The sequence below is a fragment of the Bubalus kerabau genome, chromosome 8 (genome assembly GCF_029407905.1).
Source record: "Bubalus kerabau isolate K-KA32 ecotype Philippines breed swamp buffalo chromosome 8, PCC_UOA_SB_1v2, whole genome shotgun sequence".
NCBI classification, from domain to species: domain Eukaryota; kingdom Metazoa; phylum Chordata; class Mammalia; order Artiodactyla; family Bovidae; genus Bubalus; species Bubalus kerabau.
The window spans coordinates 28,477,540-28,494,458 of NC_073631.1; the positions used below are offsets into that span (position 1 = coordinate 28,477,540).

Sequence of the window (16,919 nt, forward strand, 5' to 3'; positions counted from 1 at the left end):
AAAGAGAGTCATCAGGAGTGACCATGCTGTAGTAGCACCTAATCTTACTCTGGAAATTGTATCGTTACTGTGAACGGGATAGAGAGTATTGAGAATTTGTCTGTAAGAAAGAACTCATTATAATAAAAACATTCATTTGCAACGCACTGTGGACAGTGACTTATTCACTCCATGAGTCCTTTACTGAGTGCCTCCTGCCTGCTACGGGAGGGGCACAACTGCTCCTCAGCAGCCTTCCATCTCTGTGCCCAGACAGAAGGCAGAGTGGAGAAATGCTGGCAAATACAGAAGCGCAAGCGTCTAACACAAACTTGCCCCCTGGACAAGATGAGCAGGTGTGTTCATGGAGAGAGGAGGTCATGGGTCACGGGAAATACAGTTCGAGTCAGGGGAACTCAGGGGACATTCCTGAATTCCACTTAGGATGCAATCTCTAAATCCCTGCCCTGCATTCATCCATACAGGTCCCATAGTTTGTAAAAGGAGAGTTTGTGTTGGGCCCAGGGAAGCAAGCATATTACCATCATTTTTCATTTATTTCAAATATTTATTCTGCACCCACTATGTTCTAGGTCCTGCTTTGTGTCCTGGGGATATAAAATCAACCATAAATTTCTCCTGGAGCTTCCATTCTAGAGCCCATGCTTCTAAGGACTTCACATGACTTAATCCACTTAATTCCCACAAAAATCTATGTGGAAGATGCTATCATATCCATTTTACAGATAAGGAAACTGAGGCCCTGAGAATTTACATAATTTTCAGAAGTAGAATAGATGCCCAATCAATGACTTCCGGTCCATTTTGCTGTCTTGCCTGTGGATTCTTGAAATGGGAATGTATGTTTGGAAGAAAGGTAGACAGGAAATTGGGAAGTGTGGAAAATAATTAGCATTGCCTGCTGAGTGTGCCAAGCATTAAGAGTACTGTATTGTACTCAGTTTATCTAATATTGTCTAATATTTATCTAATATCTAATGTTTATCTAATATTGCCCTATAACATTTTATTTTATGAGGTTAAACTGTTTGCTAAGGGTCCCCACCAGTTAAGTGGAAGGCCAAGGAATTGTCAGATTCCAAGGGCTCATGAATTTTCCTCTATACCAACACCACCTCAAAAGGGAAAAACAAAACCAGAAAACAAACATGAGAAAACTCAATTTTCAAGTGTCCTTCCAAATCCTTGGATGATTTTTTTAGGGGTGGTTCATTCTATTATTTTGAATTGAAATTATAGTCACTGAGCAATTTAAACCTAGAATCAAATTTAGTGAATGGAATGCATAAGTACTTCTGCTCATAAAAAGAAGTTCTCATGATGTGTCCAGCATGTGTTTTGGGAGGGATTCTCACATCCTTTTTTATTTTTTAAGAAAAAAGAAAAACTGTGTGGCAATATCATTTGAAAAATTTCACATCCTATTTCACAGAAAGTTATTGTCTTTGAGAGTACAAAACATAAGTTCAAAGAAAACTTTAAATTGACTAATCATGTGACAGACAATTTGCTTTTATGTTTTGACTTGCTCCCCATGCATGACCAGCACCTAGTCACAGAAGCCATCACAGGAGTGGTGTGAGCTATTTATCCTTGCCCCTACTTGGTGATATGATAGCTCAGCCATCTGGACAGGGTCCCTCTGGTTTTTCTGGGAACTCCCCCACCCCTGGTTTGCCAGACACACGCTGAAGAGCAAGTCTGCTCCCAACCCCCACCCGGCACCTTGCACGTGTGTCTGTCCACCAGAACCTGCCAACCCCCATGACAGCTAAGATGCTGGAGCCCTTGAAATTCTGTAGCTGCTTAGGCTTCCGCTTTAAGCTGGAAGAGCTTCTCTGACAACCGTTAAGGTAGTGCTGCTCCCTTCCAGGGTCTTCACTAAGAAGTGAGTCAGGATGCTATTGATTGTTTTCTTTCCGCACACCTACAGTGAGAGTGCAGCGGATACAGCAACAGACAAATCCAGGGAAGAGGCATCATGTGTGGTCATATTCACCTCTCATCACTGGTGGCCGAAGCTTCTTGTTAAACTCATCATTCTGGGCTACCTTTTCCGTCAGGATGACTACTCTCCTGGGAGTTGCCTAGCCCCGCTGCAAAAAGGCTTCTGGAGGGACCGCCTTCCCACTTTTCTGATTATGCCCAAAGCAGTCTAATGAACTCTCAGACTCAAGTCAGAATGCCCATCACACTATGTGATGCTTAGTAGAAGTGAGATATCACAATCATTGTCATGTTCCATCTTTACAACAACTCCATGAGGAAAGAATATTATTTCTGTGAGTCAGTTAAGGCTTAATGTGATGAAGTAACTTGTCCAAGGACATGGAGAGTGACCAAGATGGAACATCCATCTTTTAAAAAAGAAAGAATTTGAAGATGTTTCCCTTTTCTTTTTAGGGACCAGTTAAAAAGATGGCACCCCACTCCAGTACTCTTGCCTGGAAAATCCCATGGACGGAGAAGCCTGGTAGGCTGCAGTCCATGGGGTCACTAAGAGTCAGACACGACTGAGCGACTTCACTTTGACTTTTCACTTTCATGCATTGGAGAAGGAAATGGCAACCCACTCCAGTGTTCTTGCCTGGAGAATCCCAGGGATGGGAGAGCCTGGTGGGCTGCCATCTATGGGGTTGCACAGAGTCGGACATGACTGAATCGACTTAGAAGCAATTAAAAATAGATTTGTACAATAGGGTTATTGAATTACAGAAGCATTTATATCTCAATGAATTAATGATTCATAGCACATTGCTTTTAAAAGACAAAGCAAGGAACATAGAGTGCCTGCCTCCAGTGACACATTGTATATGATACTGAGGATACTGCTATGCTCACATAGGCACGCACCTGACATGGAGTAAGTCAGATAGCTGTTCTTTGTGGGCGGCTGAAGACTGCAGAACGTGAACCACTTATTCAAATAAGCCTGTCGGCTGATTTTCTGAATCTGTGCCAGGTGATAAGCTGAGAGCTGTCTTGAGAAGTTTTCTTTTCCTAGTGCTCATCCGCCCCCCTCCACAAAAAGCTATTTGAGTACCTGAAATGGTTCGAGTATTGGTGAGATTGTAGTAAAAACTCCTGCTGGAATGAGATCAGGATCATAAACTTGTTCTCACAAGTGAGAAATAACATGTTCTGGGTTAAAGAAGTGCAATAATCTATGTAAATGGAGTTCAACACACATATAATAAGTGTGTGATCTGGATTTAGTAGCAAAACTGCAAATCCACCTTGTCTTGCCCTTACTGCCCCTACCGTCTGTGCTACTTTGCTGCATGGACAGGATTACTGGGGCTTCTCTGTGAAACATTTTCATCTTCCCTGCTCGCCTCAGTTTCCAGAAACTTTACACATGACAATTCCACTTCATAGAGCATGGCTGTACTAAAATCATCCTACTAGAAGTCTTCTGTTGGAAGCGAAGAGATTTTTGTATGAAGTTCATAAAAATATCATTTACTCACTTTCCTAGTGTTAGCATTTGTGTACACCACCTTAGAGATGGTGGTGTGTATTATGTTCTAGTGTATATTACACATCCTGAAATGATGTATGAACTCTGAGATCTTCTCCCACAATAGGTATAATGACGAAAATGAAAACAATATTTATAGGCAACTTTAAAGTTTTTAAATGTTCACATGCATTTTCATATTAGTGGAATTAATATATATTAATCTATGACATTTAGTATATTGTGTTGTTAATGAACTTCTTGCTGTATGTTTTATTATCCACAGAAATGGTATGGACCTAACAGAAGCAGAAGATATTAAGAAGAGGTGGCAAGAATACACAGAAGAACTGTACAAAAAAGAGCTTCACGACCAAGATAATCACGATGGTGTGATCACTCACCTGGAGCCAGACATCCTGGAATGTGAAGTCAAGTGGGCTTTAGGAAGCATCACTACAAACAAATCTAGTGGAGATGATGGAATTCCAGTTGAGCTCTTTCAAATCCTGAAAGATGATGCTGTGGAAGTGCTGCACTCAGTATGCCAGCAAATTTGGAAAACTCAGCAGTGGTCACAGGAGTGGAAAAGGTCAGTTTTCAATCCCAACTTCAATTCCAATTTCCAATTTTCAGTCCCAACTTTCAATTGGAAAAGGTCAGTTCCAATCCCAAAGAAAGGCAATGCCAAAGAATGCTCAGACCACTTCACAATTGCACTCATCTCACATGCTAGTAAAGTAATGCTCAAAATTCTCCAAGACAGGCTTCAGCAATACGTGAACTGTGAACTTCCAGATGTTCAAGCTGGTTTTAGAAAAGGCAGAGGAACGAAAGATCAAATTGCCAACATCCACTGGATCATGGAAAAAGCAAGAGAGTTCCAGACAAACATCTATTTCTGCTTTGTTGACTATGCCAAAGCCTTTGACTGTGTGGATCACAATCGACTGGAAAATTCTTCAAGAGATGGGAATACCAGACCATCTGCCTCTTGAGAAACCTGTATGCAGGTCAGAAAGCAACAGACATGGAACAACAGACTGGTTCCAAATAGGAAAAGGAGTATGTCAAGGCTGTATATTGTCACCCTGTTTATTTAACTTATATGCAGAGTACATCATGAGAAACGCTGGACTGGAAGAAGCACAAGCTGGAATCAAGATTGCCGGGAGAAATATCAATAACCTCAGATATGCAGATGATACCACCCTTATGGCAGAAAGTGAGGAGGAACTAAAAAGCCTCTTGATGAAAGAGGAGAGTGAAAAAGTTGGCTTAAAGCTCAGCTTCAGAAAACGAAGATCATGGCAGCTGGTCCCATCACTTCATGGAAATAGATGGGGAAACAGTGTTAGACTTTATTTTTCTGGGCTCCAAAATCACTGCAGATGGTGATTGCAGCCATGAAATTAAAAGACGCATACTCCTTGGAAGGAAAGTTATGACCAACCTAGATAGCATATTCAAAAGCAGAGACATTACTTTGCCAACAAAGGTCCATCTAGTCAAGGCTATGGTTTTTCCAGTAGTCATAAATGGATGTGAGAGTCGGACTATAAAGAAAGCTGAGTGCTGAAGAATTGATGCTTTTGAACTGTGGTGTTGGAGAAGACTCTTGAGAGTCCCTTGGACTGCAAGGAGATCCAACCAGTCCATCCTAAAGGAGATCAGTCCTGGGTGTCCATTGGAAGGACTGATGCTGAAGCTGAAACTCCCTCAGGATGGGAAACACATGTATACCTGTGGCAGATTCATTTTGATATTTGGCAAAACTAATACAATTTTGTAAAGTTTAAAAATAAAATAAAATTAAAAAAAAAAAACAACTCCAATACTTTGGCCACCTGATGCGAAGAGTTGACTCATTAGAAAAGACCCTGATGCTGGGAGGGATTGGGGGCAGGAGGAGAAGGGGACGACAGAGGATGAGATGGCTGGATGGCATCACTGACTCGATGGACATGAGTTTGAGTAAACTCCGGGAGTTGGTGATGAACAGGGCCTGGCGTGCTGTGATTCATGGGATTGCAAAGAGTCGGACACGACTGAGCAACTGAACTGAACTGAATGAAGGAGAACCATTTATTATTGTCTCCAGATGAAAAAAATGATTGGGTATTATGCTCTTCTCCACTAGGTAAACAATAATGCAAAGCCATGAGGAAAGTTATATTTATATGGTATAAAATACTGTGAAATAAACAAACCTAGGATTGTTATTATGAAGTAGTTTGTCATTCTTTTTTATTAAATTCTTTCAGCACAGGTCAGGAGTGGTTTGATAAATGTTCAACTCCGTAGTTCCATTTTTCAGAAAGGAAATAAATTCTGAGTGAAAAGAAATGCTTTTCTTTTTCTTTGCACCCTGGATAAACAATGAAATTCTGATTGCATTCGCCTACCAAATATAATATATTTTCCTGGACTTCTTGGCTACAGACATACAACATAAAATGAGATAAAAATTTTAATTTTGTGTGATTGGACATAGGTGGACAGGTTATATGTCTTTTCATGGTTACATAGAGTTGCCAGCCAACCACCAAAATTTATGACTGCCCTGCCTTCATTTAGAGTTGTGGTTGGAAGTCGTTGCTGAACTGGGCATTGAATATCCCTTTACATTTACATTAGATGTGGAAGTAGATCTCTTCATTGTAACATGAGCAGAACATAGTCAAGGGTATGTTTACTCTAAGCTTTCTTCTCTTTCTGTTAACTTAGGCTCTGAAGAATGAGGCCCCAAGAGACGGAAGAGCTCATAAGATGGAAGTCACCAGAGTCTTAAAATCATCATGTGGAGGAAAGCAACATGCCAGGAATACCCAGGTTAGATTATTGTCCAACTGAGAAATAAACTTTATATGACCATAGCCATTGAAATTTTGAAGTCTACTCTAGCAGCTAGTGCTGTCTAACCAATGCAAAATTGAACATGTATTTCAATGAGTTAATATCATGTGAAAGATAAAAACCACACCCTAAATAAATTTTTTAAGTTATGAAAAGTTAATCACTCTTAATAAGACTAGCTTATTTTCTTATTTTAAAAATTACAGATACTGCATAAACTGAATACAAATGGTTTTCAGAGATTATTATAATCAACTTTTTTACTAGCTGATAGAATTTATATATATACTCTCTAGTTACACAGGTATTATCTCACTTTTAAAGAAATATATCTTAGCTATTGTAAATAGTGCTGCTGTGAATGTTGGAGTGTATGTACATTTTTAAATTCTGGTTTTCTCTGAGTATATGTCCAGCAGTGGGATTGCCGGGTCGTATGATAGTTCTATTTTTAGTTTTTTAAGGAACCTCCATACTGTTTTCCGTAGTGGCTGTATCTATTTACACTCCCACCAGCAGTACAAAAGGGTTCCCTTTTCTCCACATCCGCCCCAGCATTTATTGTTCGTAGATTTTTTAATGACGATCCTGACCGGTGTGAGGTGATATCTCATTGTAGTTTTGATTTGCAGTTCTCTAATGATTAGTGGTATTGAGGATCTTTTCATATGTTTGTTGGCCATCTGTATGTCTTTGGAAACATGTCTATTTAGATCTGTCCATTTTTTGATTGGGTTGTAATTTTTTGTATTGAGCTACATGAGCTGCTTGTATAGTTTGGAGATTAATCCTCTGTCATCTGCTTCATTTGCAAATAGTTTCTCTCATTCTGAGGATTGTCATTATATCTTTTTTATGGCTTCCTTTGCTACTCAAAAGTTTTTAAGTTTAATTAGGTCTCATTTGTTTTTATTTTAAGTACTCTAGTGAAGGCCTCTCAGTAGTGTCTGATTCTTTGTGACCCCATGGACCGTAGCCTGCCAGGCTTCTCTGTCCATGGAATTCTCCAGCCCACAATACTGCAGTGGGTAGCTCCAGGGGATCTTCCCAACCCAGGGATCGAACCCAGGTCTCCTACTATGCAGGAGGATTCTTTACTGTCTGAGCCACCAAGGAAGTGCTCTAGGAGGTGGGTCAAAAAAGATCTTGCTCCTATTTATGTCAAAAAGTGTTCTGCCTGTGATTTCCTTTAAGAGTTTTATAGTATCTGGCCTTAAATTCAGATCTTTAGTCCACTTTGAGTTTGTTTTTGTGTCTGGTATTAGGGAGTATTATAATTTCATTCTTTTACATGTAGCTTTCAAGTTTCCCCAGCACCACTTATTGAAGAGGCTGTCTTTTCTCCTTTGTGTATTCTTGCCCACTTTGTCATAGATTAGGTGACCATAGGTGCATGGGTTTATCTCTGGGCTTTGGAAACAACCTTAATGTTCATCAAGAGAGGAATGGAAAAAGAAGCTGTGGTACATATATACAATGGAATATTACTCAGCTATAAAAGGAAGGAAATTGGGTTATTTGTAGAGACATGGATGGACCTAGAGACGAGAGAGTCATACAGAGTGAAGTACATGACTGAGCGACTTCACTTTTACTTTTCACTTTCATGCACTGGAGAAGAAAATGGCAACCCACTCCAGTGTTCTTGCCTGGAGAATCCCAGGGACGGCGGAGCCTGGTGGGCTGCCATCTATGGGGTCGCACAGAGTCAGACATGACTGAGGTGACTTAGCAGCAGCAGCAGCAAGAACACTTTTGTTTGCATATTTTATAGATGAGACTCTAATTAAATAGGTACTATTTTACTTTGTTCTGAAATGTACAAACCCAACCTTTGGCCAGCATGGTGTTAGCAGCTGGAGAAGTGATTTAAAGCAAACTGAAATTTGGAGAAACCTTGTCGCATTTAAAAAGTGATCTGACTAATACAGTTATGTAAAGTTTAAAAATAAAATAAAATTAAAAAAATAAATAAATAAAAAGTGATCTGAGCATGTTTCTGTTTATGTGTGAATTCTTGCCATGTGCATTTACATGCACATTCTCAGTCTTGATGGCCAAGGGTCAGGAGCCAGAGTTGGAGATCCAGTGGGCCATTTCCTATCTGTGAGACTGGGACAGTTAACCTGTCCAAGCCTCAGTTTCCCCATTTGTAATATGAGGACAATAATATCTAAGCTATAAGCTTTTTATGAAAGTAAAAGGAAATAATGCATGTGAAAGTATCCTTTAATTTGTAAAACAAAATCATATTTGTTGTCATTATTTATTGGACCTTATATTCCATCACAAAAAGTATAAATTCATAGAAAAGCTTGGCTTAAGTTCAGCAGAAATTCACTTTTGGCAATGTTGCCTGAATATGTGTATTTTTAAAAGTATGTCTGTGTTTCCCTGTACTTTTTTGCTCCCTTGCACTGGGTTAAAGAAGAGACAGATTAGTCATCTGAGATTATCCATACAATCCACTCCTGTAGGTCAAGATGGAGACATGTTAATGGAGAAACGATATCATTTATTTACAAACACTTCAGTTAATTGAAGTGACTATGCATATTCAGCTGACCTCAGAGCTTCTAGAGGGTCACTGTGTATAGGAAAAAAATAAAGGAATCATCAACATTCATCATACTGACGCCTGTTTGTCTGATATTTTTTAGAATATTGTGGGAAGCTAACAGTAAAATTTGGCAAACAATTTGGAATTTGTGTGTGTGTGTTTTATAATATGTGGCTTTTAGAGTTGTATTTAATCTTGGCTCAAACCCCATTCTTTAGAGTTCTCGGCAAACCAAGTTTTCAAATACAGGATATGCTGAACACTAATTTGTGAAAGGATAGAGGATGTGGATAAATTTAATATTCATATATGTCTTGATATTTTTGAGAGTTGCTTTCAATTAGAGAATAACTACTAGATTTTTTTGAAAAATAATGACTATTTTAGACAAACTTATTTTTTAAATTTATTTTTTAATTTGAGGGAAATTGCTTTATAATATTATATTATGTTGTATTGGCTTTATGACATTAATCAGTCATAATGATATATATATTCCCTCCCTCTTAAGCTTCCCTCCCCCTCGCAAATTATCACAGAAGGCCAAGCTGGGCTCTGTGTTATTTACCAACTCCCCACTATCTGTTTTACACATTATAGTGTATATATGTCAGTGCTACTTTGTAGATATTTTTAAAATAAGCAGGGTGACAATATGTAGCTTTGACGTACTCCTTTCCCAATTTGGAGCCAGTCCGTTGTTCCATGTCTGGTTCTAACTGTTGTTTCTTGACCTACATTCAGATAGCTCAGGAGGCAGGTAAGGTGATCTGGTATTCCCATCTCTTTAAGGATTTTCTACAGTTTTTTGTTTTTCTTTTTAAATGGTTACTCTAACATGGAATGATTACATTGACATGTAAAATTTATCACAGTCTAATGGTGTCATTTTACCACAGGGAAGTTTGAAATCTTACTTTTCTTTATATTCCTTTACCCTCCTCTATTTACAATATAAATTATCTTCAATATTTCCTCTATGTACATATGGAGCTGCATGAAACAGTACTATATTTTGCATTTCAATCATCAAAAGTAATTTAGTATTTTGTCTGTATATTGGTATATTATGTTCAATTTTGCTTCCTGATATTCTAGGAATTTTTCTTACTGTATTTATTTTTTTCTTCAACAGACTTCTTTCAGCCATTCTTTTAGATTAGAGATGCTGGGAGCATATTCTCTTAGCCTTCCTTCATTTCAGAATATCTTGATTTCCTCTTCATTTTGAAATAGATTTTCATTCTAGATTGAATAGTTCTTTTCTTTCAGCACTTGAAAACTATAGTGTAATTCCTCCTGGCCTCTAGGAGATGAGGAATTTTGATAAGAAATTGTTTCTGATGAGAAACATCTTGGCATGGATGTATTTTTATCTATTTTCAGCTCACTCAGCTTCAATCTGTAAGTTTATGCCTTTTGCCAAATTTGGGAAATTTTCAGCTTTGATTATTTGATTTGATGTTGTTCAGTTACTTTTTCATTATTTCAGCGTGGCATGGGTGGAGGTCTAGGCAACTCACTCAGCCTTTGTTGGTGTGGTTGAGGTTTGCATGCATGCTCAGTCACATCCAGGATTGCTTAGTGGCAACCTCATGGACTGTAGCCCACTAGGCTCCTCTGTCCATTGGATTTCCCTGGCAAGAATACTGGAGTGAGTCGCCATTCCCTTCTCCGGGAGATCTTCCTGACACAGGGATTGAACCCATGTCTCCTGCATTTGCAGGTGGATTCTTTATCACCCAGCAACCTCAGAAGCCTGGGTGTGGTTTGGGTCATAGTTATTTCTGTGGTGTTTGCCTGGAATAGAGTAGTTCTTATCTGAAGGGTATTTGGGGGCTTTTGTTTGTTTTGTCTGTGCCTGCTAGTGTTACCAGATTGCTAGCTTCTTTACCTGAAAACCTGGGCCACATGAGGCCAGCAGAAAATTCAGAGAGCTCACCAGCATGCCACTCCTGAGGGTGCCAGCCAAGCTGCCTTCTTTTCTCCTTCTGGAGTCTTTTGATGCTTATTTTATGTATAAAGTCCAAAGGTTTCCATTGTAACTAATGGGAGAAAAAGAAAATGTATGTTTACTTTGTCTTCTTGAGAGTAAAACCTAGAGCTTGTGTATTTAACCACTAGGATATCTTTATATCCCACTGGAGAGTTAATTGCTGATTAATCTGAAATGCAATGCACATCTTCTGAATCTTTAGAACTAAGTGAGTGATTCATTCCAGGCTTAAATGATTTTCTGTACTTAGCAAATTATAGTAAAGCAGATGCAGTACTGGGACCTATATTATTGTGGGTTATGAAAAGTAGAAATATTTTCCTTTTATATTATGCCAAAATATCTAAGAATTCTGCCTAAAAATGAATGCTATGGTTCCAAAATGTAGAAAAATGAAAATATTTTAGTTTGTTTAAGAAACTTCTGGGGCCTTACTCTTGATACAGTGATGAGGCATTTCAGACAGCTAATCAGTTAGAGAGTAAAGCACTGAAAAGTGCGTCCCTCTGAATTTTCCATCCTGCTTCAACAGACACCAGGAGTGTTTATATTGTTTCTTAATCAACACCAAAAAACAGAGTTCACCATTAACTTGACAGCTGTTTTCAAACTTTTTAAAGCAATACAAATAATGAACACATAGAACAAAATAATAGAATAGTCAAGAAATCCATTGGAGTTTGGCCTAGAACTAAATGCTGAAGTATAGACCAAATTTTATTCAAAATCTTAAAAGTTATAAGATTTCTAAGGTAGAACAAAGCTACTGTTACATAAATTAATTACTGAAATCATATGACTTTTATTCATTGAAAGTTCTGCCAAATAAAATGAAGTAAAACAGTATATCTATCATATTTCTGATTTTGTGCTACCATTTTGGTTTTGATAAATGAAACAATCATGAAGCTGACTTAAGCTCAGCAGAGCTTTGCCCGTTTTGAAGATCTCCTTGGACTAGTAATTTTCAAGGAAAACTTGTACTTTTATATCTCCTGTAAGGTTCAGTTCAGTTCAGTCGCTCAGTTGTGTCTGACTCTTTGTGAGCCCATGAACTGCAACACACCAGGCTGTCCATCACCAACTCCAGAGTTTACCCAAACACATGTCCATTGAGTTGGTGATGCCATCTAACCAACTCATTCTCTGTCATCCCCTTCTCCTCCTGCCCCCCATCTTTTCCAACATCAGGATCTTTTGAAATGAGTCAACTCTTCACATCAGGTGGCCAAAGTATTGGAGTTTCAGCTTCAACATCAGTCCTTCCAATGAACACCCAGGACTGATCTCCTTTAGAATGGACTGGTTGGATCTCCTTGCAGTCCAAGGGACTCTCAAGTGTCTTCTCCAACACCACAGTTCAAAAGCATCAATTCTTCTGCGCTCAACTTTCTTTATAGTCCAACTCTCACATCCATACATGACCACAGGAAAAACCATAGCCTTGACTAGACGGACCTTTGTTGACAAAATAATGACTCTGCTTTTGAATATGCTATCTAGGTTGGTCATAACTTTCCTTCCAAGGAGTCTTTTAATTTCATGGCTGCAATCACCATCTGCAGTGATTTTGGAACCCCCCCAAAATAAAGCCAACCACTGTTTCCACTGTTTCCCCATCTATTTGCTATGAAGTGATGGGACCGGATGCCATGATCTTAGTTTTCTGAATGTTGAGCTACTTGAAGTGTGGCCTGTGAATCAATGTCAGATCATGAATGATAAGTTACCTGTATAATACCGTAATTACAGAAATTAAAAATGTGCATTTAGAAACTTTTGTAGAAAGTTGATATCACAATAGCATCCAAGTATATGATCAGTGGATTTGTTCCCTTGAACAGAATCTGAGCCAGTTTAGATGTTGCCAGACTTGTGTGGTGGGCCCAGGTGGTACAGCTTCTGAACCACATATTGCTCCTCTGTCCATGGGATTTTCCAGGCAAGAGTAATGGAGTGGTTTGCCATTGCCTTCTCCATATTGGTCTCTAGCAGATTAGAAATAAAAAAATAACATATGTATCTCACCAAAAATAGTCTTAGCGATATAGTAAAGCATAGATTACATGGGTCATATTCAAATTTAAAAAAAATATGTTTTATGGCTCATTTGGTAAATTTCTAAATCAATTCATATAAAGTATTTTCCTATGTTGAAATATTGACTATAATGAGAAGGCAAAGTTAATGACTTTAATCTTACTGTAAAAGAACTTTTTATAGGATCACTGTCAAGTCAGAAATTGTAAGATGTTAGGTTGTATTAGACTTCACTGTTCCTCAGAATATCAAATACAAATTAATTAGCTAAGGAAATTTTTCATTTCACTCATGAGACATGTTTATGCACTGAGAGTATGGAAATACTCTGTCCACCTTTCTCACCCTAGACCAGTTGTGGACATCAAGATTTATAGCAGTTTTCAAAGTTTGACCCTCAGCCTGTGGGTTTTAGCATCAACTGGCAACTAGTTAGAAATGCACATTTTTGTGCTCCATTCCACCCACTGAGTTGACATCTCTGGGTATGCTGCTGCTGCTGCTAAGTCGCTTCAGTCGTGTCTGACTCTGTGCGACCCTATAGACGGCAGCCCACCAGGCTCCCCTGTCCCTGGGATTTTCCAGGCAAGAACACTGGAGTGGGTCCATTTCCTTCTCCGATGCATGAAAGTGAAGTCGCTCAGTCATGTCCGACTCTTAGCGACCCCATGGACTGCAGCCTACCAGGCTCCTCCGTCCATGGGATTTTCCAGGCAAGAGTACTGGAGTGGGGTGCCATTGCCTTCTCCGATCTCTGGGTATAGGGCCCAGCAATCTGTGTTTTATTAAACCCTTCAGGTGATACTGATGCATATTAAAATTTGAGAACTACTTCCCTCAACAGCACAACATTGCACATCTTGGTTACATAGTAGCTTTCAAACTTTTGTCCCCTTCCGTTCCTTTCGCTGCTGTACACTCAGATTGACTTTTACACAGACACACACACACATACACAAATGCTCTCAGGCTAAAGACCAAAATAAATCTTTTTTAAAAATTAATGTTTTGGTATTAGGGTGATGGTGGCCTCATAGAATGAGTTTGGAAGTTTACCTTCCTCTGCAATTTTCTGGAAGAGTTTGAGCAGGATAGGTGTTAGCTCTTCTCTAAATTTTTGGTAGAATAACCCTGTGTTACGAGACAGCAAAAGAGACACTGATGTATAGAACAGTCTTATGGACTCTGTGGGAGAGGGAGAGGGTGGGAAGATGTGGGAGAATGGCATTGAAACATGTAAAATATCATATATGAAACGAGTTGCCAGTCCAGGTTCGATGCACGATACTGGATGCTTGGGGCTGGTGCACTGGGACGACCCAGAGGGATGGTATGGGGAGGGAGGAGGGAGAAGGGTTCAGGATGGGGAACACATGTATACCTGTGGTGGATTCATTATGATATTTGGCATAACTAATACAATTTTGTAAAGTTTAAAAATAAAATAAAATTAAAAAAAAATTAATGTTTACTGGAGTATAGTGATTTACAATGTCATGTTCGTTTCAAGTGTACAGCAAAGTGAATCAGTTACACATATACATGTATCCGCTCTTTTCATAGATTCTTTTTTCATATAGGTTGTTACAGAGTACCAAGTAGTGCTATACACACTAAGCTTTTCTACTGGCTTAGTCCTTTCCACTCTTGCAGTGATTACCTCTAATACACGCTTTAAGATAAATCATTCATCAGGGAAATCTGTAGCTTACTAAAAAGTCTCCTATTCTGTTATTCAAAGGATCGTGTATTATCAAAGGACCATGTATGATCTCTCCCAACATGTATCCCAGCTGAAGTTTTATTTTTATGTGTGATTATTAGATTGTTTGCCCAGCCCTACATCAGAAATTATTGTGTTTGAGTGTCTACACAGAAAAGACCATGTCTGCTTTTGGTTGCAATTGAGTCTCCAGAGCCTAGTACTGTGTTTCCTTTGTAGTTGATATTCAGGAAATTTTGAATGACTTAATCAATGGCTCATTATGCTGTAACGAACCCCTAACAAAGGAGTGACCCCACTGCAACTCGGCAATCACACTGTATAGCTCTCTTGTCTTGTTTCTTGTAGCTGCAGTTACTATACTTCCCATTCGTGTTAGGAACAGGTATGGTACTGTCTGTCACCATCCAAGGAGTATCCATCTCTGAAAACTGGAGCAATCCTGTTCATTCATCTGCTGCTAGGAAAAAAACAGATTATCAGTCCACCTTGCCGAAAGAATTGCCGTCAAGTATTAAAGCTCAGGGGGAATTTTCCTATACCAAGAACGGAACAAATCAGTGATCAGCTTTTACAGTGGTACTGTTTCTATAGTGCTTTAGGCTGAACTGGAAATGTATAGTACTTTACAGGAAATTTTTAGGGAAAAATAAAATCTAGTTTCTGAAAAACTTACAAACCTTACAAACACACCTATTTTTAAATTTTCAAGCTTTAAACTTTTTATTTTGTAATGGGATAGAATGGACTAACAATGTTGTGATAGTTTCCGGTGAACAGTGAAGGGACTCAGCCGTAATATATATATATATGTATCCATTCTTCCCCAAACTCCTCTCCCGTCCACACTGGCACATACCACTGAGCAGAGTTCCAGGTGCTATACACAGTAGGTCCTTGTTGGTTATCCAACTTAAATGTAGCAGTGTGTACACCTTCCTAAATTCCCTAACTGTTCCTTCCCCCACCTCCCCCGGCAACCATAGGTTTGTTCTCTTAAGTTTAAACACATCTATTTTTTAAGGGATTCATTACATAAGCAGCAACTGGTTTGTTTATTTTTTCCCTTGATGCCCCTAAAATTCAAATATTTTTCACTAGCCTGTAACCTTACTTCCTCCCTCCTCTAAAATTTAGGACAGAATTTAAACTTAAACCAAAACTTCGGAAGCATACTTTAAAATTTCACGTGGCGGATTTGTTTTGAGATGGCTTTTTTAACTCTCTTTTTTCTTTTTTAAAATTTGGTTTATTTTTAATTGTAGGATAATTTCTTTACATTGTTGTGTTGGTTTCTGGCATATGTCAATATGAATCAGCCATAGATATACGTATGTCCCCTCCCTCTTGAACCTCCTCTCACATCCCATCCCCTTCTATCCCTCTAGGTTGCATGGGATGGCTTTTTTAACCCAGTCCCATTTATTCTTTTCTCTAGTAATTCCTAAAAATTAAGAGTTACTGAATACCATGTTCAATTAGTGATGCTAGAAGAAATTACACACAGCAAACAAAGTAAAAATAAGTGCTTTAAAATTCTAAACCAAACAAACAGAACTTCTGTCCCTTTTTAAGGCCTCCAAGACCTTTTTGTCTCTAGTTTGACTCTAGGGCAAATCAGCATGCTTCAGCCAACTTAATGTTTTCCTCCCTGGATCATAGGATTCAAATAATAAATTTAAAAGAAGATAGCAGTGAAGTAACTCCCCCAAAGGCCAAATCAGATATAGCAAAGAACACTAAGCATTCTGCTCAAAGAGTCAAATCAAGGGATATTTTAAAAATGTGGTTAACATAATGAATATTACTCATGCTTTGTTTTTTCAGCATCCTCACAAAGATAATCACCATCTGTACCATCATAATCAAATATAAAGGTATAATTTTTATAAGTGTACAAAATAACTAAATAGACACCATAATTTTCATTTTATAGGTTTCAGAGAGTGTGTGTATTTGTGAATAGAGTATGGGTGTGTGTGTGTAAGTATATCTTTATACATGTATGTATCTTTCTATATGTATATATTTATACATATGTGTGTATATATACCGGAGAAGGCGATGGCACCCCACTCCAGTACTCTTGCCTGGAAAATCCCATGGACGGAGGAGCCTGGTGGGCTGCAGTCCATGGGGTTGCGAAGAGTTGGACATGACTGAACGACTTCACTTGCACTTTTCACTTTCCTGCATTGGAAAAGGAAATGGCAACCCACTCCAGTGTTCTTGCCTGGAGAATCCCAGGGAGGGGGAGCCTGGTGGGCTGCCGTCTATGGGGTTG

General features: G+C 38.8%; 1 protein-coding gene across 14 annotated transcripts in view; it reads left to right on the top strand.

Moving 5' to 3' along the window:
* Positions 1 to 16,919, top strand: part of AHR (aryl hydrocarbon receptor) — a 513,500-nt gene that overhangs the window by 222,788 nt on the left and 273,793 nt on the right. For all 14 annotated transcript variants that reach the window (XR_008717673.1, XR_008717666.1, XR_008717668.1 and 11 more), the window contains exons 6-7: positions 3,747 to 4,052; positions 6,188 to 6,292. The gene's annotated coding sequence lies outside the window, so the exon portion shown is untranslated. The remainder of the gene's footprint in view (positions 1 to 3,746; positions 4,053 to 6,187; positions 6,293 to 16,919) is intronic.